This window comes from Acinonyx jubatus, chromosome B1 (genome assembly GCF_027475565.1).
Source record: "Acinonyx jubatus isolate Ajub_Pintada_27869175 chromosome B1, VMU_Ajub_asm_v1.0, whole genome shotgun sequence".
NCBI classification, from domain to species: Eukaryota; Metazoa; Chordata; class Mammalia; order Carnivora; family Felidae; genus Acinonyx; species Acinonyx jubatus.
Window position 1 is genome coordinate 85,456,071 of NC_069382.1, and position 22,965 is coordinate 85,479,035.

Consider the following 22,965-nt stretch of genomic DNA (forward strand, 5'->3'; position numbering starts at 1 on the left):
TATATATTTCATTAATGATTTTGATGCTCTTTAGATTCCATCTGCAATTAAAAAAATTTTTAAAAATATTTATTTTTGAGAGAGAGAGAGAGAGAGAGGGAATGAATGAATGAGTGGGGCAGGGGCTGAGAGAGAGGCAGACACAGAATCCGAACCAGGTTCCAGGCTCTGAGCTGTCAGCACAGAGCCTGATGTGGGGCTGGAACCCATGAACCATAAGATCATGACCTGAGCTAAAGTCAGATGCTTAACTGACTGAGCCACCCAGGTGCCCCTCCATTTGCAATTTATTAGTTAACACCTATTATATGCCAGGCACTACCTTCTGCACTGGAGAAATAATGGTTGAGAACAGCTAGTTGTTTCTCTAGAATTTTACTATCTGTGTGGCCTGCCTTTGAGTACTAAATGACACCCTAATACTCTTACCACAAGGAAAAAACATGGGAGAAACATCCCCAGTACATCTTCCACTCATCCATAGAGGGCAGTCTCTTAAGGCATGGCTGAATCTGAATCCTGGGAGCAATGTGAGCTAGATGTGCACAAACAATACCATCCCTGATGGTTCTGATTCTCTCTTGCTCCTCTCCATACTCCTTGGTTGGCTAAGAATTGCTCTTCAAACTTTAAAGCATGTACTGTTAAAAAATTATTAAAGAATGCAGTTTAGGTAATACAAACAAACTTTATTTAATACTTCGTGAAGTGAGGGGCACGTGGGTGGCTCAGTTGGTTAAGGTTCCGACTTCGGCTCAGGTCATGATCTCACGGTTCGTGTGTTCTGTGCTGATGGCTCAGAGCCTGGAGCCTGCTTCAGATTCGGTGTCTCCCTCTCTCTCTGCCCTTCTCCCACTTATGCTCTGTCTCTCTCTGTCTCAAAAAGAAATAAACATTAAAAAGATTTAATACTTCGGAAAGTGGACAGTCTCCAGAGAACTGAAAAATGGGGTGAAAGGCAGGAAGTTTTATAGAATAAAGAACAAGGAAGAGGAAATAGGAAAATATCTGATTGGCTAGGGTCATATAGCCTGGTTTGGGGTGAGAAGGAACAAGAAAGTAAGTACAGAGCCCAGAGTTCTTCGTGTTTGGGATTGGCTGATTGGATACACATCGTTTCTGGTCAAGCAGAGCATTTGCTGGGACATGAAAGTTACCTAAGTTTTGGTTTGCTGATGTGGCACCATGAGCAGGAGTAGTTCCATTTTGGGCCTAGAATTTATTTCAAACATAAGAATCACCTTGGGATCTTATTAAAATGAAGATTTAGATTCCTTAGGTCTGGGATGGGTGTTGAGATTCTGCATTGCTCAGAAGCTTCCCATTGTATGGAAGTATCCTTAAGCAAGCACTTGATTCCCCCATACAACATTTCAAACCAGTTCTTTTCTAGAGAGCTGTTGATTTTTATTGGTAAGACAGAATGTGGTAAAACACACACACACACACACACGGAAAAATATCACGAGAGGGTAGAAAGATATAGGCTCAGATATAAGTAATTATGGTGCAGAACTGAGTTTCCTGAGGAAATAGATCTTGGGGAGGACACCAAGATGAAAGAGGCAAGTGGTATTTGAATCAGTATTGAAACCCGAATGCAGATGTACCATGTGGCCTGGACGATGAGAGTGGATAAGCAGCAGTTTTTACTCTGGGGATGTGAATTATCTTCCAGGCCAGCAAATTTCAGTGTTTTCCTGGGTTTCTTGGCTAACATGGTTTACTCACAGGGCAACATTGAACTTGTAAGCTTTTAAAAAGTAGCAGAAATTGTGAGAGTTGCAAATACTTACTAATATTTGTGCTACTCAGCAAGTTTATTATTTGATTCACCCATCCCAAGTTGACACCCTTGGGGGAGGGGAGAGCAGAGTTTTTGCAGAGGTATGTTTCCTAAAGATTTTTAAAAATGGATTTACCTTTGGGAATGTGAGGCCTAATTGTAAATAAACTCTTGCTGCATTCACATCAGCAGTCCTGGATTAGTTAAGAGCTTTAGTTTTGTGTGCCAAAAACAACTTTTTAAAAATGGCTGAAACTATGTATTCAGCAACTTTGAGTTTGACAGAAAACTACACAGAAATCAGGACCCGTTTCTCTGTGCTCAACTAAATGATGACTCTTCCTCCTAAGGAAGTGTTTACTTCTATTTTCTAAATGTTTACAGATTGTTATCATGCTTGTACTTGGCATACTCAACATATTTGCCTCTGTTCTCTTGTATTCCTTTTTTTTCCCATTTTAAATCAGATCAATACTTCTAGTTCCTGTGATTCCTGTTTTTAATATTTTTTCTTAGAAGCCACAGTAGATACTTTTCATGAAAACAAAATATAAGAAAGTTTTAACACTGCTTGAATGAAATCTGGGACTGGCTAAAAATATGTCCTTGTACAATAATCTGAACTTGGTTGACTGCAACACTCACGTCTACTGGGGGTTGGTACGTTTAGAACTGAATATGAACTCAACTCCCCAAAGACATCTAAGAACAGTCTCACACCAAGTGCTGCTTTAAAATATAGATCATATCTGTGTGCAGTTGTGATCCTGTACCCTTTAAAAACATTTCCTTTAGGAGTAGATGTCAGTGAACACCAATGAATGGAACAACAAAGAAAATATTTTTCAGACACCTAGAGCAAATATATGTCATTGGGAAAAAAAATCACAATAAAGAGAACACTTGTCTAAAAAATATACTATTATCCTATTTGTTCGCCTTTCAGAATGGTAAGAGCCTACTGCTGTAAATCAATGAAGTTTATGTCATCATTTCACTTTGCTGTGGTGTTTTCCAAAGTGTGGTCCACCAGCTCGGGATATTTGTTAAAAATGCAGATCCCTGGACCTAACTTCAGATCTTGTGAATGCAGAATAGGATTCTGCATTTTCAATGAGCATCTCTAATTAAGTATTTGCAACTGAAGTTTGAAAGCTACTGGCAAATTAGGTTGAAGGGAAGACTGCTTGAAGGTTTCCCTGGGATTAGAAAGGAAGCTCTTTCAAGAATGATAGGTAAAAATTAGGTGAAAATGTCATCTCTCTATCCTTCCCACCCTAAATTCCCAGAAACTCTCCCCGTACCCAGGTATACCATGAGGATTTTCTTCTAAAATTTATCAGTTAGTTAAGAAAGTAAATAATGGCCCTGAAACTTACTTTCATGCTTAAGTCATAAGCAACTTATTCAGAGCTCGTGAACATCCCACAGGTCTTAGAATTTTCCAGTGCTTGTAAGTATATAAATAATGAAAACATAAGCAATTTTTTTCTCTTTGAAATTAAAAAGGATTTATATTTAACAAGAGAGAATAGATGTCATTTTACATTTAATGAGTAATTCTTCGAGCATTACTGTCACTTGAGTCTTGACTTAATTCTAAAAACAGTAGTAGAATTTAGTTATTTATTTATTTTTTTTTGAGAGAGAGAGAGAGTGTATGCGTGCACACATGCAAGAGGAGGAAGAACAGAGAGAGAAGGGGACAGAGGACCTGAAGCAGGCTTTGCACTGACAGCCATGAGCCCAATGTGGGGCTCAAACTCACAAACTGCCAGATCGTGACCTAGGCCGAAGTTGGGCACTTAGCCAACTGAGCCACTCAGGTGCCCCAAAGATATATATTTTTATAATAATATTTATTGAAATAGTTTTCAAAGTTTTATTTATCTGTTTTTCAGAAGTAAAAGTAGTTTTAAGCAATATCTCACATGGGAATTCAATTTGCAACATAAGATATAAATAAAGCTCCTTGGTTGAAGTGCGTGTGTGTATGTGTGTGTGTGTGTGTGTGTGTTGGGGATAGTGAGGCCCAGAGCCTACTCACTCAGTTATTTCATTCTCCTAGAGTAAAAGTCAGCAAACTATGGTCCATGGGCTAAATCCCACCACTTCTTGTTCTTGCAAATCACATTTTATTGAATACAAATAGCCATGCCCGTGTTTTAAATGTATTGTCTATGGCTGCTTTTCTGCTGCAACAGCAGAGTTGAGAAGTTCAGATAGAAACCTATTTAGGAAAAGTCTAAACAGAATCTTTGCTGTCTGGCCCCTTCCAGGTAGAAGTTTGCGGATCCCTCTTCTAGAAGGGACAGTGTTTGAAATGCACATCTCCTTGGCCTTGAGATCTCAATGCCTGCAGGTTACCTCTGTCCAAAGTAAGTATTTACCAAAATAAGTATGCTTTACAGGTATTGTTATTAGTATTATTTATATTATTTTCTGCATGTCTCATGCCATGAAAAGGTGAAAAAGCCCAGAACGTGATTCCACTATTGTAGAGCTGGCCTTGAATTTCCTAGTATATTAATGACAGTAAATGATGTAATTCTTTCGGAATATTTTGGGAGTATTTCTTCTCAGTTTTTTTTTAAGTCTACATTGTTTGATTTTATCTTTTCCCTGGGAAAGATTTTTTTGACACAACTTTGTATTTAAACAGTATTAACTGTTTCCTTTTTTTTTTTTTTTTTTTTACTGGCCATTAGCTAGTGGAGGTGGATCCCTCTAATCAGTGGCCAGAATAGTCTGAGATTTTGAGGACAAGGTGGAAGAAGACTACTCTCTCTTTCACGTCCTTTTTCATATGTGAAGAACAGGCAGACAAAATACGTGAACTGTCTTACCAATAATGGGTCCTAGTGACAAGAAGTTAGACCCTCGTGATTTATATCTTACAAGATTGGTTTAAACCAAACTACCATCAAGCACACTTCTTCATACCCATGAAATACATTTGTTGCATCAATGACGTTAAGATTTAGCTATGATTTTCCATCTGGTCTTGTGTATAAAGGAGAGCCAAACTGCCTTTGAAATGTTGTTTCTTAAAGGTGACGATTTCAATCACCCCTGCTGTAGGTGGAGGGCACAGCCTATTTCTTTTCTAATTAAGTGCATCATTCCTTTCTAACAAGGTCACACAAAGCAGGATCATATGCAGGGAAATACACTAGACTGTTGAATGTCTAGTCTCTTTAAGAAGTTCATCCGATTTTATTTTATTTAATAGGTACTTTTGGATTGCTAACGATAAGACACTAAGCTTGGTGGTGCAAGGATAATAAAGTCCTGTGTGACTGTTATGTTTGATGGTCTGAAATTATGATGTAGAACAAGAGAAAATCTGGAGTTAGGTTTAATCAAAATCTTTGTTGTATAGACTAAAAAAACATTATAGATGTCTCCGTGTGATACCAATAACAAAACCCAATTCCAGCCTGATTTCTATGTCCTGGGCACTACTGCTGGTGTCCTGAATGTCAAAGATATTACTGCTCATAATTGCTCTTGATGGTACCCAGGAGAGCACTATCTTTTCCTTCTTGGGACTTTCCACCGCACTATGACCTCTAAATCTTGACCTGGACCCATCAGAAGGCCCATTTTAGTAGAGAAGTAGCTCATTGTAGTGCCTCACCTGTCAGGAGAGAAAATGGAATTAGTTACTCCTTATAGTACTTAGACTTTTAAAGCAGAGGCCCATTTTGGGGGCATATGGTGGACCAAGATTAAAGTAGAGGTGCCAACCACTTACCCCCTTAACAGTCACCTGTAGGCCCAAGACAAGATATGTTCACTTTCCAGATGTTGTTCTCTGGGTTGAGACTGGCTGGCAGTGGGCCCCATATCAGTCGTGTCCTGGCACTTCAGCTGGTCTACTCTGGACTCCTGTCCAAAAGACAAGGTGTTGAATTGATTTTCAGAGCATCCTCCACAGGAGCCAAGTGTGTGCTTCAGACCAGTTTCTGGTCCTCTCATCGTGATTTTTCAGTCCCTCCAATATCAGGGTGAGAGTCTGATCCTTGCTAATCCACCTCTCTCAAGGTGGCCACATCAGAAAGGGGCTAACTCCTTCCCTGGCTTATTCCTTCCATCTGAGAACATTCTAGAAGCCGAGGCACTTCTTATTGCATGCTTTGTCTTTCTTAGCAAAGCAAAATGTAGTGAACACTCACATACAAAGAGAAAATATCGATTGCCATTCATTTCCTTCTCTCAAATGCATTACAAACCTAAACATTTTCAAAAATTTCAAGGTGCTTATTTTCCCTTTTCCTAAGGTAAGACAATCAAAATAGTATCAAGAAATTCCCGTGTCCCTGAAATAGATCAGGATCTGTTAAGGGAGATGGCACTATGATGATCAATGCTTGATGAACAGGGCTGTCAGGAAATGACAAGTGGCCGCTAGTCGGCGACTCCTCTTACGGAGGATCAGGACTTTTTCTCTTCCTCAGGGATGCGCTTGGGGGTTCCTTAGGGGGCACAAGACACAAGGTAGGGTTAAAAACATACCAAGTAGTTTTCAATTTCCACATTTTATTAAAATGGAATTTCACTGTGAAATAAGAAAGGGGAATGAAAAATATAATTTTAGCAGATTTTTTTTATCAAAATTGAAAAAAAAAGTTTCTTTTCAAATTGGAAACCTCCTCGCTCTCCTGCCCTCCCTAACACAGCTGAGGAATTTACTACTCTCAGTCTCTGTGTTACTTGTGTAGCAATTTACAAAGGAAAGCTTTTCATAATTAGTCTTTTGTTTCCTATAAAACCATCCTACAGCATTGAAACAGGAGCATCTTTTCTTTCTCTCCCTTCAAACCTTTCTCTATCCTTGATCATGATTGCCTAATTGCACCCATTCTTTATAGACCCCTCTGTGCCTTCTTAGCAGTTCCCCAGGTGGTTAGAAATGTTATTTGAAAGACACAGATACAGATGCATGTTATGCAATTAATAGGCCTTCACTAAGTGGAACCAATAGACCATTAAAATGAATCTGTGCGGTCCAAGCTCGCTCTCCCCATCTTTCTGTCTCTGGCGATAACTTGACCCAATGGCTAAAGAGATATGAAAATCCTGCTCTTCAATCCCACTCTGTTTTAAGTGCCAAGGAAGAGTAGGGCACAGATAATGATTTCCTGCTCTCGGCAACAAACGTGCAAATACTTCCACCCTAAGTCTGCCTCCTGTCGAGGCTACTGAATCAGGAGCTGCACCATGTACAATAGAAAATGGAATAATTTGCCTACTCTGACCCAGAGAGAGGCAGTATCTTGCGATAAATGGCCTGGCCGTATAAATAATAAACTAAAAATGGACCCGAAACTGCCAGGATTTTTGTTTGCAGGAAATAGGATAACTCTAAGCAATTTATAGCACTGTTTCCCAGCTAGAGTCCAGGGGCTATTTAGTTAGTAATGGCAATGACAGAAACGGCTTCGTGTCAAGATGGAGCCACAAGTGCTAGGCAGAAAGAGAGCAACAAATATTAAAAGATGTCAACTGCCAGCACGAGTCGCTTGTGCCTCGTGGTGCTGGGAAAATGGAGCAAGCCAGTAGCCTCAGCAGTGAGAGAGCCAGCCGTCGGAAAACCTCTGAGGCCAACAACAGCTCACATTCCCTGGATCCCCGAGATACTTGCTGAGGAAGGCAAGGAAGAGTAATTTATGAGCACTGGAGGCCTGATCTGTTAGCACATTATTATTATTATTATTGTTATTTTGTCGGGTGGAGTAATTACTGACCTGACACCATTATGGATATACATTCAGGGGAACAGACATTCCTGGGGTGATGGCAGGGGCGCTCAGTTTTCAGGTTGCCAAAGTGACCAGTCTGCTCTTGCTCATGTCCTGGAGGAGAAAGGAAGACGTGCTGAACTTTCTGAGGTGTTAAAATACGAGAGAAATAGGCGCTCCGGAGATGTCTCCAAAGATGATGCAGTAGCAAATCTTCAAACTTCGCCAACATCAGATTTTACTCCCCAGATAATACTATTAGTAGCTTCTACTTATTGAGTGCTTTCTAGGTGCAGGCGTGCCAAAGGATTTACATGCTCTGTTTTATTCAGTACTCATAGTGACCTTCCGAAGCAGGCGTGGTTACGACCTGCATTTTATAGATGAGTACAGGAAGGCGTAGGAGGCTGGGAAACAAAGTTGGTAACCTTTGGCTGTGAGTCAGACCCAATTTTGTCCGATGCCAGAGCTTGAGCTTGAACTACCAGGCCACATTGTCTCATGTATTAATAATAATAAAACCACAAATAACAATTCTGGCATCCTCAGCTAACATTTATTCAGTACTTACTTTGTGCTACACATTGGGCTCAACGTTTGAATAAATAAGGATAGGGTAACTACCATCACAAACAACCCCAAGTCCTGAGTGTTACAACACGATACGATTTTGGGGGGGTTTATCTGGCCGCCACACGTCACAGCCCACTCGACTCAGCAGAGGGTAGGTGTGTGGTAGCATAAAGGGGTTCTGCTTCATGCAGTCTTTCAGAGACCCATGTTGCACACGTGGACTCCAAAGTTGTCAGATAAGGGAAGGGAGAGATCATGAGAAAGGCGCACCTGCTCGTAACTGCCTTAGTCTAGACCCGACACAACCCTTGGGCTCCCATTCGATCGTGGGTAACTAGTTACGTGGTTCACCTAGAGAAAAGGTTGCTGCAAAATGTAGTGTTACTATGCCTGGGGGGAGTAAATCATTTGGTGAGCATCCAGTTCATCCGTGGCATGGTATTTTACCTGCGTTAGCTCCCGGTTCACAGCAACTTCACGAAGTTATTATTCCCGTGATGCAGATGAGGAAACCGATACAGAGAGCTTCCCCTGTTTTACCATCGCACAGCCAGTGACTGTGGGAGGTGGGATTATGAGAGAAAATGGATAGGTTCTGTCACGTGACAAATATGGCAATTTGTAAAAAGCCTTTATCCCGTATTTACTGATTATTTAAGACACTCGTCATCAGCATTTTCCTCGAGGTCATTCTCCATAGCCAATAGTGAGTTCTCCATCTCTGCCCATTTCTTTGCGTGAGCTGCTGCTCCTCTGTTTCTTGACTCGGGTCACTCTGATGTAGCTTTCACCTCTCAGCTTAGATACCACTTCTCCAGAAACTCTCCTCTGATTTCGACGCCTGGGTTGGGGATTCTGCTCTAAACTTCCTTAGCACCACTGATTTCCTTTATCTTAGCCTTTGTTGCACTGTGTTTTCACTTTTGATGGATGGATCAGTCTCTTTTGACCGAGGCTAAGTTCCATCAGGGTAGAGATTTTTTTTTTAATTAAAAAAAATTAAAGGAAAAATCCACTTTTGAGAAACAGAGACAGAGCATGAGCCGGGGAGGGGCAGAGAGTGAGTCGGGGACACAGAATCTGAAGCAGGCTCCAGACTCTGAGCTGTCAGCACAGAGCCCCATGTGGGGCTCGAACCCATGAACCGTGAGATCATGACCTGGGCTGAAGTCAGATGCTCAACTGACTGAGCCACCCAGGCGCCCCAAGAGATATTTGTTAAATGAATGAATGAATAGGTGACTCTCCCAGTATTCTGAACCTACCCTTACCAATCCATGACTGTAGTCTGAATAAATTGACATTCCTTCTCTTATGTATCTGAAATATAACCTGACTGAGCCTGAGTATGTAAATGTGGCAGGTACTGTATGAAGTCCTGGGAAGAGTCAAAGAAAAAAAAAAAACCTCATCCTGAAACTTTGAGGAGCTCCTAGCCTGGGGATGGATAGAGATCTATAACTGTGAATTATGATGTGGTGTGGTCAGTGGCACTGGGGTGGGATGAGGGAATGAGGTCCTGTGAGAGTACAGGGAAAGGGTGGTTGGGGAGGAAGGTACACCTGACTTTAAAAGATATATTAAATAGAGACAGAAAGGAAGGTCATCTAATGCATAGTGGATTGCATCACATGGGACAAACGAGGAAGATATAAAGATTTCCTTTTTGAAGAATATAAGAAGACAAACAACACAACTGGCAAATGATTTGAAGAGATATTTCATGAAAGAAGATGTAGGAATGGCCAATAATACTTGCAAAGATGCTCGACATCGTTAGACATGAGGAGAAGGCAAATTTAAAATCACAGTGGGACATCTCTACAAACCCACTTGAGTGGCTAAGATTAAAAAGACTTCAATCCCAAGCGCTGGCTGGTGAGGGAACAGAACAACTGAACCCTCATGCACTGCTGGTGGGAATATAAAATGGTAAAGTCATTTTGGAAAACAGCTTGGCCATTTCTTATAGGATTAAATATATCCTTTCCCTAAGACTCAGCCATTCCACTTCTAGTTATTTACCCAAGAGAAATGAAAACATGTATCCTCTCAAAGATTTGTATATACATGTGCCTAGCAGATTTATTCACAGTAGTCAAAAGCCTCAAGTAACCCAAATGTTCCTCAATTGGAAAATGGATAGACAAATCATAGTACAGCCAACGAATGAAATATTTCTCAGGAATGAAAAGAAACGACTTACATACCCACTGGCATGGCTGACCTCGAAGCATTATTCTGAGTGAAAGAAACCCGACATTCTGAGTGCAAGCTGTGTGATTACATTTATATAATACTTTAGAATGGGCAAAACCAATCTATAGTGATAGGCTATCCATGGTTGCCTGGGGTCAGAGGTGGGGGAGGGAATGACCATAAATGGGCATTAGTGAGAATTTGGAGGTGAGGGAAATATTCTTGATTGTGGTAATAGTTGCATTGCTGTATGTATCTGCTGAAATATCAAATTAAATCTCGGGCAGCAGAAACTATGAAGTCCGTTACAGAGATTATTCTTGACTCAAGCAAACAGGACCACTTGTTGATTCCCAAACACCACATGCTTTTCTGCATCAGAGTCTTTGATAACATTGTTCCCTCTGCCAGGAAGGTCCAGCCTCATCTTTGTTGGATGAAGTTCTACCAACTTTACGATGCTTCCTTTCCATGATGTCCACCTATCTAATTAGATGATCTCGAGCTATCCTGCCTCTGAACCCTGTAATTACTTTTTTTTATCCTTAAGTTTTTTCTTATTTTGCCTTGCATTCTATTTATTTGTGGCCCTTACTTGGCTTGTTCTCCAATAATCTATAAGCTGCCTGGGGGCAAGGGCTCTATACCTTCAAGAGCATACTGCCCAGCGATGCATGTGAGAGTGGGTATTCAGTGCCAATTTGCTGACATCCATCGATTGCAATGAATTGTTTTGCAAGTCTGATCTGAGGGACGTGTGAAATCATTTTTTTTTTCTTCACATAAAGATACATTTGAAAGAGATCCGCTATTTTTTACTGTTGTTCATACCAGGTGTTCACAATAGAATCAGGAGGATTTGCCCTTGGATTAGTTTTTAAAATTGAAACAGCTACCTGTGAGTTGAGCCCAGAAAGATATATGACAGCTTCAGAGAGACAAGTGGCAGTTGGGTCATGAAATGAAAGGGTTGCTGATGTAAAACTATTATTTGTTCTGGGGAACTTCTAAAACAAAGGGAAAATAATTTTGCTTTTGTAAAACATGAAAGTTGATATATGGTAATTATTTTCTGCTTGACTGCAATTATGACTTCGTAACATAATATAGTATATTAATGACTGTGCTGTGTTAATTGGAGAAACAGGTATATTAAGAATATGTATTAACTGTCAAATTCTATATAGAAATTTGTTATTGTAATAAGGCTCTTTCATATATATTATTTTATTTAACAGTGTTTCCAGGTCTTGTAAGTCTCATAAATTGCAAAAGATACTTTAATCCTAAAGAAGAATCTTTTCCATAATTAAAAAGTTATTTGGGCAAGTAACTTAACCTTAGTTTCTTCACCTGTGAAATAGGGAATAATAAATGTTTCCTGGTGATGCATAGAGAGCAGATCTATGCACAGATCCATCTTTACAAAGGATAAACCTCAGCTCTAATGATCTACCTAACTCTTAGCCATGTAATTGCTATTGCATATAATTGTGCTTTTTTTCCCCCCACCAGAATTCAATACATATGTTTATAAGGTTAAGGCTATGGGTACGGGCTTGAATAAAGTAGTAAGTTCATAATAAAATGTATCAAGCAACAAGGAAAAAAATGCAATGTCGGTGAGATTTTAAAATGGTAATGTATTTATATCCTTAACTCTAATGGAATATGGCGTGAAACATTATTTTTCCACGCCATGACTTTTATCCTCAAAGCCAAAGAAGTTGAGCAGTGAGTTTATAGCCTTATCAACACAGAGAATCAACTAATTGACAGTTTTTTTTTATGCAATTTGTTCCAAGAAATGCTAAACTGGAGATTGGAAAGATGCAAATGCTATAACCCTTGGTTACAGAGAAGAGAGAACTAACCCTTCTGCTCTCTCCCAAGGCCCCCTGGGCCATTACTTTTTCTTGGCTGTAAGGTTGCTAAAGGGTGTTCTGTGTACTAAGTAGATGTTGACCCAGATTTATATTTTGGATCTTACAGTTATAGAACCCAGACTTTTTTTTCCGGGCTTATCAGGCCTTGTGTGGTTCTCAACATCTGTGTCTGTTTCTCAGTTGTGTTTAGAGACATCATCATATTATACCCTCTGGGAGAGTAGACAGTAGAAACTGAAGAGCACTGTTAATGGCAACCCCTCTACCTTCTCTTTTTCACATGTTATGCTCAGTTTTACCCACTGGTATACTAGTGAGGATACTGAGGGAATCATCAAGATGAAAATAGCCATTTTTTGAGTGCCAATGGTATGCTGAGCCTGTTCCATACAATCGTATAAGGGGAATATTATTATTATTATTCCCATTTTACAGGTGAGCCAATGGAGACTTGGGTTAAGTCAACTTACCCAAGTGTACAGAATAGTAAACATTAGGATTTCAACCACCAATATTTTTTTACTTTTAGGTCACTTTTAAGAACATACTCTTTCACTGCTGTGATCTTTGGCCCTAAGATGAGATTAGAAAGAGCTGAACGTATCACCACAAATTAATCAAGCAGCACTTATAGACACACACCCTGATCTGAACAACTCTTTGCTCAGAATGGGCAAAGAGAATTCATATACAGCCAAAGCTGGGAAGCACTATTCTTACTTTTCTGTCTGCAAATTCAAGTTATAGCATTTTGAGCGTACATAAACATACAAATATAATCAATATATTTGCCCTCTTAGGCTTTGGGCTTGAAAGTCTAGTTTTAACAAAAATCTGCCAATACATGTTTAATAGATTCAATGTATAATCCCCCCGTCTTCAGAATGTATAAGGTTATGATTTTACATATTTGTCATAAATGGCTGCAGCATCCATATATTATTGGAGTGAGCTTTTCTAATGGGGATAAATGTACCGCACTGTGGGCTCTCAAGATGGCAAGATACACAACTCATGCTCAGCGAAGCAGGGGGAAATATATTATCCCTCTGCCATGCTGTGACATGCATATATTCCATTCGAGCTTCATGAGGGCATTAAATCCAGAGAGAGATCAAAAGAAAATACAGACACAGACTTCCACTGCTAGCTTTTACAGCAGTTTCTGTTGGCTCAATGCTATTTGCATAGAGTGCAGAAGGTTCAGTTGCTTTTCATAGGAGAAATTTTGTTAAAACATTATTTTTTCTCTTGCAAGTTACATTTCCCTAAATTGCCTAAAAATCTGGGGAGATTTATAATAAATGATAACTCAAGGGAAAACGTTTTACTCCAGTTTCATAATGATGGAGTGTGGAAAAAAATTTAAAAAGTTACTCACAAATTATCAAAAACAGTTCAAAATTTTATTTCCCGAAGACAGAGTCTTCATGAAACTTGTTTCAGATAATTGTTTTTGTCTGGCTTATTTCCTTCCATTCTTTTGTTGGTAGCACTTCACAAATGAAAATAAAGGTGCCCCAGGTTAAATTCTATAGGCAAATACTGTTCATTTTCTTCAGACCAGCAAAACAAAACAAAAACAATCATAATGTGGGGAGTGATTTTTCACAAGAGCTATCATTTTCAGTTTTTGTACTCTGCATAGTACAGTAGACTGTTCAAGCCATTGAAATCATGGGGGTGCTGGTGAGGGTTCCAGAGGATTATAGAAAGTACTCAGCAATGCCTCTTTGCTCCAAACTAATCCTGGTGTCTGAACTGCATTGTTGAACCAGAGAGATAAAGCCTTGTGATCGCCTACCTCTGTGGAAATGTAAGTGTGAGGAGAGGTGTTAAAAACTCTGGCTATCAACCCATTTGGCAATGCTAACAAACTTCAGGATGGCATTAAACTAAGGGATTGAAGCCACAAATTTTGGATTCTAGCTATTGTCGATTCTTCTACCGTGACCTCTGAAAATAAAGAGATGGCATTTTCGATGAGAATTTTGCATTTGCACAGGAAACTCGATGATAGGTTTAGTTTAAAAACAGGGAGACTGAGGCTGGGGGTCTATCAGTCATGACTACGTTCAGTTGGCATGAAAGGGATGTAGTTATCTCTCACATTGTTGAAGGTTGGAAGTTGGTGTTCTAGGGCTGTGGAGGCACTACCAAATTGCTAGGGACTCAGGCTCTCTCCAGCTGACTGCTTTGCCTCTCTTAGGATGGTTCAAAATGATGGCCGGAGCTCTAGCTCACATGGAGAAAGGAATGAAAGAGTGGATAAAGAGCACATGACATGTTTTAATGGATTTTCCTACTGCCTCATACAATTTTTCCTGACATCCCATTGGCCCAAACTGAATTCCACCATCCCACATAGCTGTGAAGGAAGTTGGAAAACATAATCTTAATTCTGGGCGTCTTTGGCTCAGCTGAAGATCAAAAGTTCTGCTACTGGTCAAAAGGGAAGGAAGCATATTGGGGTGGTAACTCTTATCTCTTTTACAGTGGGGTTCAATAATTACTTAGGATCACACAATTTGCTAATTGTAGAGATAAGTAGTGAGTCTCCTGATGGTACAGTGCTCTTCGAATCAAAGAAAATGAACTTCTAAGCTCAAAGAGGGGGGAAATGAGGGACTGTATAGAGGGAAATGAGAATAAAGGCCATTATGATTTTAAAGTTGGGTTAGAAAGTTTGGTTTAAGCATTCTTTCACACGTACATTTCTGCCTATTATAACATGATACCTATTCTATTAAGTTCTATCTCTCCAGTTTAAAATAGAGACGATATTCAAATTTCCCATCCAGTAGCACTGGTGAAGCAAAAAGAGCCAGAGAGTCACTCAACTTGTGACTACAGGTCTCAAGTGTGTGCTGTGCACTGCCCGGAGAGCTGCTAGGTCCTCTGGCCAACTCATGCCACCACACTCACGCCTTCTCTCACTCCCCTAGCGTTTGATACTCTTTCCCTTCACTGTCAGCTGATGACCCTACCTGCTATTTCACTGAGAGAATAAAGGCAAACACAGAGATTTTCTGCCAGTTCGTACCATCACAGATCCACCCGTCACTGGGTCCATACACTTGGTCTTCCCTTTCATTCCAATGGGTGAACAGTCCCATTTATGTTTTTTTAATTATTATTTTTTTAATGTTAATTTATTTTGAGGGAGAGAGAGACAGAGTGCAAGCAGGTGATGGGCAGAGAGAGAGGGAGATACAGAATCCCAAGCAGGCTCCGGGCTCTGAGCTGTCAGCATAGAGCCCAACGCAAGGCTTGAACTCAAGAACCATGAGATCATGACCTGAGCTGAGGTCGGACCCTTAACCGACCGAGCCACCCAGGTGCCCCATTTTCTTTCTTAACGCGCTCATTCCTATCAGCATTCAAAGATTTTCTAAAATCTCCCCTAACAAAATCACCCACTCTAGACCATTTCACATCCCCTTTCAGGTATTTCCTTTTGTCATTGGAAGGTGTGTGTGTGTGGGGGGGTGGGGAGGAGGTTATGTTTTATATTCATTCCTTGGCTCTTTCCACTCAGGCCTTCATCTCCAGCACACCACCAAAATCCTTCTGGTTGAGGCTACCAATGCTTCCCATCTTGCCATATCCTATGGGCTTCTCAACCTTGATCTTACTTGACCTGTCAGTAGCACTTGATCCAATTGTTCACTTCTGCCCTCTGGAAGCATAGTTTTTACTTGGCTTGGGTAGCTCTCTTGTTTTCTTCCTTTGCAATGGCTGTGCCTTCCTCTTCTTTTCTGGTTCCCCTCTCCCTGACATAATAATTTTGAGAGTGCTCTAGGGCTCAGCCTCTTGGTTGTTTTCTCTCCTTTTCTTGCTTTCTCTCTAGGTGATCCCATTCACTATGATGGCTTTAAATATCATCTATGCCTAGGTGGTTCTGAATTCACATCTTCAGCCTTTTCCTTTTCTGTGGGCTCCAGACTTGTATGTCTAACTTCCTCTTCACCCTCTCCCCCTGAGTATCTAAAAAGCACTTTCAAATTTAACATCTTCAAAATAGAACTCTTAATTCTTGTTTTCCCATTTCTTCCTTGCATTAAAAATTTTTTTTAATGTTCATTTATTTTTGAGAGAGACAGAGACAGAATGTGAGTAGGTTACGGGCAGAGAGAGAGGGAGACACAGAATCCAAAGCAGGCTCCAGACTCCGAACTGTCAGCACAGAGTGCAATGTGGGGCTTGAACTCAGGAGCTGTGAGATCATGACCTGAGCCAAAGTCAGACGCCCAACCGACTGAGCCACCCAGGCACCCCTCTTCCTTGCATTTTAGTAAACAGCACCATCATTCATTAAATGGATCAGTTCAAAAACCGGGAGTGATCTTTGACGCCTATCTCATAAGCTTCACATTTAATATATCAAAAAAGTATCATCTCTAACCTCAAAATACATCTAGGATTTAATCAGTTTCATCACGTTCACTGTTACTTTTCCTAGTCCAAGACCCCCATTTTGCTCCTAATTGGTTTTTCTGCTTCTCAACTTGCCCACCCCAAGTCATAATTTTCTGAGTTAGCTGATTGAAATATAAATCAGGCCATGTAAGTCACTCTTCTGTTCACAATCCTCCAGTGGATTTATTCAGTCAGAATAAAAACCCAGCCCCTCACTATGTCTTCAAGGCTCCATTTGACCTGCCCTTTTCCTGTCCACACAACCTTATCTCCTGCCACTCTCAGCTCTACCATACTGACTCTTCAATTCCTCAAAAATACCAGCCTTGCTGCCACATCAGGACCTTTGAATATGTTATTTCCTCTGCTTGGAAAGCTCTGTCTGCAGATGTCTGTAAGGATAGTTCTACCATTTTATACAAGTCTTCATTCTGATATCACCTTCTCAGATGGGCCTACTGTGGGTATGCACTCCATCTTCACATTTATCCCCTTACCTAGGGTTATTTTGACTCACACAACATAGCATTACATGAACACAGGACTTTTGGGTTTCGTTATTGTCTGTCTCTCCTCCAGTGTAAGTTCTATGGTGGCAGAGGTTTTTGTGTTGCTTACCTTTTTATCTTCTGTGCCTAGAAAGATTCAAGGTAGTGTGTGTGTGTGTGTGTGTGTGTGTGTGTGTTGTGTGTAATATGAGAGTGAATGATTCTGAAGCCTTGGAGAGACTTTAGTCAGTTACCTGAATAAAACTAAAAATTTATTTCTGTTTTCATTTAATCTGTGCTGGGCTGCCTAACCTTTATGTCTGTCCTCTTTCTGGGAGAACAAATCAGTATCCAGCAAGATCAAGAACATTTGGGAAGCAAAGGTCAATCTGATGCCCACCCTACAAGCTTTGCATTTCAAAGATGGCATTGTGGCCAAAAACGGATCCATTAGCTGCTTGAGCACATGTTACCCTTCAAACACTGAAAAACAGGGAGAATTATCTTCTGAATCAAGCAATTCACTGGAAAGCCCTGGATGCAAAGGCACATGTGCAAATTTCATCATTTCTTTCGAGCTCATCTCTATTTCACAGAGGCATCCATTCCACACTTGTCGAAACGTATTGGGCTTGAAAATCATTCTCGGGATGTTCAGAGTTGTATCAAGGACACCTGACGGGGGGGAACAATGTGGTTAAGCAGAAAAAGAGACTCAGAGGACCAGGAGAATTTGTTTCTGGCATCCGTTTAAAGTCTTTTGTGTGTGTGTGTGTTTGACAGCATTACTTGTGGCACCCATTCCCCCTCCATTTACATAAAAAGCAACATGCATACTTTTCAGCCTCAAGCAACTCCTGACAGGTTTTGGCTGGATAACTTGAAGGAGGGTGAATCACAGCCATTTTTGAGGGGGAGGTGAAAACAGTTGTTTAAGACCAGAAACGCTCTCCTGCCAGAGGGGGAAACACGTTTCCTAAGCGTACCCAAGTGATCCTGTGCGTTAGGAACTTTGTTTCCTGCCTATTAGGAATACCTCGACTCTAGGTAAGGTTGACAATATTCAGTTAAGTTGTTTGATCCAAATTTTGTGAAATCGTTAGCGTCAGTCCTTTTGTGTGGCTAACTGAAAAGAACCACTCTTTGGGTTCCATGCACATTTAGCTTGAGGTGTGTGGCACCAGCTTTGGCCTGCTTTCTGTGATTGCTTTCATCCCATTGCAGGCAAAAATAGAAAGCGTATTAGGTTTGCCTTTGGCAAAGGACCAATTTAGTGTTGAGGCATCAGGTATCTGAAATACCCTTACCACTACCCCTGGATGGCTTGCTAATCAGTCCTGAGTTGGCTCTGGACCTGTCTTTTCCTTTGCTCCTCACTCTGATTCCCGTTGTGAAAACAGGATCTATCCGTGGCTGGGTAATGAGAAGCAGCCTTAATAATCAAATCATTGCAAATATGTCAAAAAATAAAAAACAATTTAATGTGTACTTCCCATGGATGTTAATTAATAGGAATAGGGTGTTTAATTTGGAATTTTAGGCAAGAGGTATTTTGGACCTGGGACAGAGGAAGAGTCCCCGGAAACACTTTCATTTTATATAGGTGGCCACCTCCACAGCTCGGCAATTAGAGTTTCCTTGCCTTGAGTGTAATATTCTAAATCAGGCCAGGTTACGTTTAACCATTATCCTTCTAATTAAGCTCCGACCCAGACCTCTACCATAGAGTTGGTGCAATTACGCTTGGCTCTTAAATGTGTTTAATTCACTTCCAATTTTTGGGAAAGTCACTGAAAAATGTATCTTTGTAAATTTGGCCCAAGTCTCTGACTCAACCAGAGAGAACTGTTAGCTTACAAATACCTCATTATTTTTTAGATAGCAACTGCTCTTGGAGAGAGCAAGTAACTCACACCTGGAAGAATTAGTGTAAGATCAATGGAGCATTCTTTGAAGGAACAAACCCATCTAAGCATAAATCTAGTATTTTTAGTATTGGATCTGAAATTCCTCTTTTTCTAACTCTTTGGCCATGATCTCTGTTAAAACAGCCAGCGCTTCAAATCATAGATCATTAGGAGCTTTCATATTGGACTTTTATCCCGATACTGAAGGCTAGAAGGCAGTGTGTTTTATTTTAAGTTTCGCTACATGGACAAGAGCAGGATGATTTCTCACTGAACTAAATCCCTATTGTCATTTATTTTTATGATAATAGTAAGGTCTGTGAACATTTTGGAGGCTTTAGGATAAAAGAAAATATCGTTTTTAACTTTCACTACACTTGCCACTTGGGAACCCGTATTGTTCGTTCGCTCTTAAGAAATCACCTAAATAGATTAAGTGCTCCATATGGCTTTGGAGAAATGGAAAATACTGATGGAAAAGGTGTTGGTGACCACAACAATACACTTGCAATTGCCATTTAGCTTATCCCTTTGTAATCCTCTGTTCCACCTCACTGAGGCTGGTAATGTGAAAACCAAACCAAGTGCCCCCGACGCTCAGCACAGGGATTGCTGAGCTCATTGCACCAACCCCATCACCTCCCTCAAGACTTTTTTCATGTGCATGTAATCTTTTTAGGGGAAGAGAATGCCATGGGGAGGAGGGGGGGAGCTCCTCATGTTTTTAATTCTCTGAGGCAGGCAATGCAGATGGGGCATCAGTTCCTGCTTTTGCCTTTTTTGCTGGAAAGAACACAGACATTTGGTGTTAGAGGTCATCATGGTCAGTTGCAAGTGGCCTAAGTCCTTGGTACGTGAAGTATGATCTCGGGATCATCTTTGTACGATGTATCATCCTTGCATGCAGAATCCGCATCCCTTGGAGGCTAGTCAGAAATGCAGAATCTGAGGGTCCCACCCAGACCCAGTGAATCAGGTTCTCCATTTTGACAAGATCCCTGGTGACTCATATGCACATGGGGTTTACGTTGGAGGAGCACATCCCTAAATTGCTTCATGTGTTTCCCCCCTGTCAGCTTCCAGAGAAGACTCTCCTAGGAAGTGCCACAGGCATTGCATTTCTGACTTGTGTTCCTAGGTAGGGAAGTATACTCTTCCTTCTCTGCCTCCTGTCCTGGTCTGACAATGTAGACCTTTCGATTTCATGTTTAGGTGTCCTTTTCAACTTAATAGTTGATCTTTGGGAAAAGAAATCAATATTTGCCCACAAGTCATTCCTTTTCGGGGCCCGTTTCAAAAGAAGAAAAGGATTGATGAATATTCTTAGCATCTGCCACAGCCTTTATAAAGCTGCAAATCTCTCAGGTCAGCAGAGAGTCTATGATGACTACTAAAGTGTACAAATACCGTTTGAAAAGGCATTGCAAAAATTCTTACCTAAGGCATGGCTCTCTGTTCCTTCACTGAAGCAGCTCACACAAAGACCACTGGGGCAAGTCTTCAAAGGGGACAATTCTCTGCAGAATGCAGCTCACCGGGATTTGCAACAAAGGACTTCTTGAGATCAGCAGCGGCTTGCTGAAGCTAGAGTGGGTTGAGGGATTGAAAAACATGATTAAAATGCAATTAAGGCACCACAGCAGTAGTGGAGAGATCCTTGTGGGGCCTGTAATGGGGTCCTATGGAAGGAGAGGAATAAACCAGTTTTATACAGATTGGGCTAGAAAGCTGTTGAAGTTGATGGACTTAAGTGGTGTTTTTTTATTGTATTCTTGAAAATAATTATGACTTATCCCCATAGATATCAGTAAACAGGCTAAATTTATAATGCCACACAATACATTAATACAAAGTGTGAAAATAATTAAATCGAATAACTTACCCTATATGCAAGTAAATGTAGTTCCTTAAAATCAAATTGGTTTTGAGGTTTCCCGTTCAATTAATATAATTTCTATATGCAGATCCAGACACTGACTCTTCTAGCGACAAATGACAATGCATGATGTGCCTATTTAGAGACTGGGTTTCATAATGCTTATCATATCAGTATTCTTTACTATCAATTTAGAGAATTAATGTAAGGCATTAAGTTCTTTTTTTCTTAAACTTTCTTTATTTTGAGAGAGAGATCACCAGTGGGAGAGGGGCAGAAAGAGAGAGAGAGACAGAGAGAGAGAGAGAGAGAGAGAGAGAGAGAGAGAATCCTAAGAAGGCTATGCACTGTCAGCACGGAGCCCTATGCTGGGCTTGAACTCACGAACGGTGATCAAAACCAAGAGTCAGATGCTTAACGAACTGAGCCACCCAGATGCCCTTAAGGTATTACATTCTTTAAGCATATTTAGAAAACCAAATAAGACAAGACTCCCTGTCAAGACATGACAGCTTGGGATAGGAATGTAGATAAAAGTACATATCCCGTAGAAAACATTATGACCTTGACATATGGTCACACACATTGTACACTGTGCAACTCCAGGGGGAGACTTGTACATGGCCTCCATGAATGCCATTCCGCAGTTACAAGATGCGGCAGCTATGAGTCTTGTCATGTGCTCAATATACTCTTAAAAACTTTAGTATCACTCATTTTTGGTAATATGTAAAATTCTCTAGCCTACAGCCATGTAAAGTTTATAGAGTAGCTCCAAAAATACTCTTTACATATCCTGCCATTTGATGTATGAAAGGAATCTGATGAAGTTAAAAGCTAGTGTTATTACTTTTTTAATGAGAGAATGTGCTGGCGTGCTGTTTTGGAACCCTTTTCTCAAAATTATGATTGTAAACTGGCATTGATTTAAATACACAAGTTCAAATGGTATTTATGAGTAAGACACTTCACCAGTGTTACTCACTGTCGTATGTTGGTTGGGAGTGTGGGCTCTGGAGTCCACAGCTGGGACAGAATCCTTCCTCTTTCACCACTGAGTTCTGCCATCTTCCTAACCTTTTTCATTGGAGTCATGGGGCTCATTGTAGTATCGACATATTTCATGCAGTTGCTCTGAAGATGATATGAGATGCCACAAACCTCACTGAGTATAACATCTGGCATAGAGTCTAAATAAATGTTAGGGACTATGGGTCTTACTCTGATGTTCTTGAGTCCGTACTGACCTCTTCCTAATTCTTCTGGGAGCCAGATTTCCACTTAGCAATATCTTGGAAACAATAAAAGGAAAGGCTCGCTTTAAGGTGCACATTGACATTTACAGGGACGTGATGCTCTGAGGAAAAATAGTAACCCTTACTCTATTTCTTGCATCCTCTGGAGTCTGAGTTAGAAGGACCAGAATGAATGTCACTGAAGGGTTTTGGGCTTTTGTTGGTCCTGCTATTAAAACTCCTGCCTTTTCCCTTCTTCTCTTGATGACAGGGTGAGTGGGGCCATGAGTGTCGCCCTCTAAATGTTTCCAGTTATCTTTAGCATGTGGAAGAATCATGTGTCCCTGCCCACATAAACTTGGGTGATCCATGTGTTTGCTTTGGCTAAGGAAGTATGAAAGAACATGATTTTTGTGGCTTTGAGGAAGAATCTTTAATGCTGGATGCTTGGTTAATTAAGCTCTTGGTCCCTCCTGCTTTAGTGACTGTAGAAGAGTGAGCTCGATGGAGTGGCCCGTGGCTTGGATCCCTGCCAGGCTGTAAAAAGCAGAGGCCCCCCGCCGGCCTGGGATGGACACAGAGCATGAGCCAGATATAAAGCTTTATGGTCTCAAGCCACTGAGATGCTGAAGGTTGCTTGTTGATGTGGCGTCACTTGTCCACCCTGATTTCTCCAAGGAGCCTCGTGAGAGCCTCACACGGTGTTGCCTCTGAGGTATGCTCTAAGAGCCACAGATGCTGTGCAGGTGACAATGTGTGGTGCTTCTAGGCAATATTAATTTTCTGATTGTTTAGAATGATAAATATAGATAATATGCAATAAGTCAGCTAGTTATATATTTCGAGCATGTA

At 40.7% G+C, this 22,965-nt stretch overlaps 1 long non-coding RNA gene across 2 annotated transcripts in view; it reads left to right on the top strand.

The window, feature by feature from the left end:
* LOC128314456 (uncharacterized) overlaps positions 1–22,965 on the top strand; it is a 125,445-nt gene that overhangs the window by 74,191 nt on the left and 28,289 nt on the right. For both annotated transcript variants that reach the window (XR_008296117.1, XR_008296116.1), the window contains exon 2: positions 4,066–4,164. This is a non-coding gene — a long non-coding RNA (uncharacterized LOC128314456). The remainder of the gene's footprint in view (positions 1–4,065; positions 4,165–22,965) is intronic.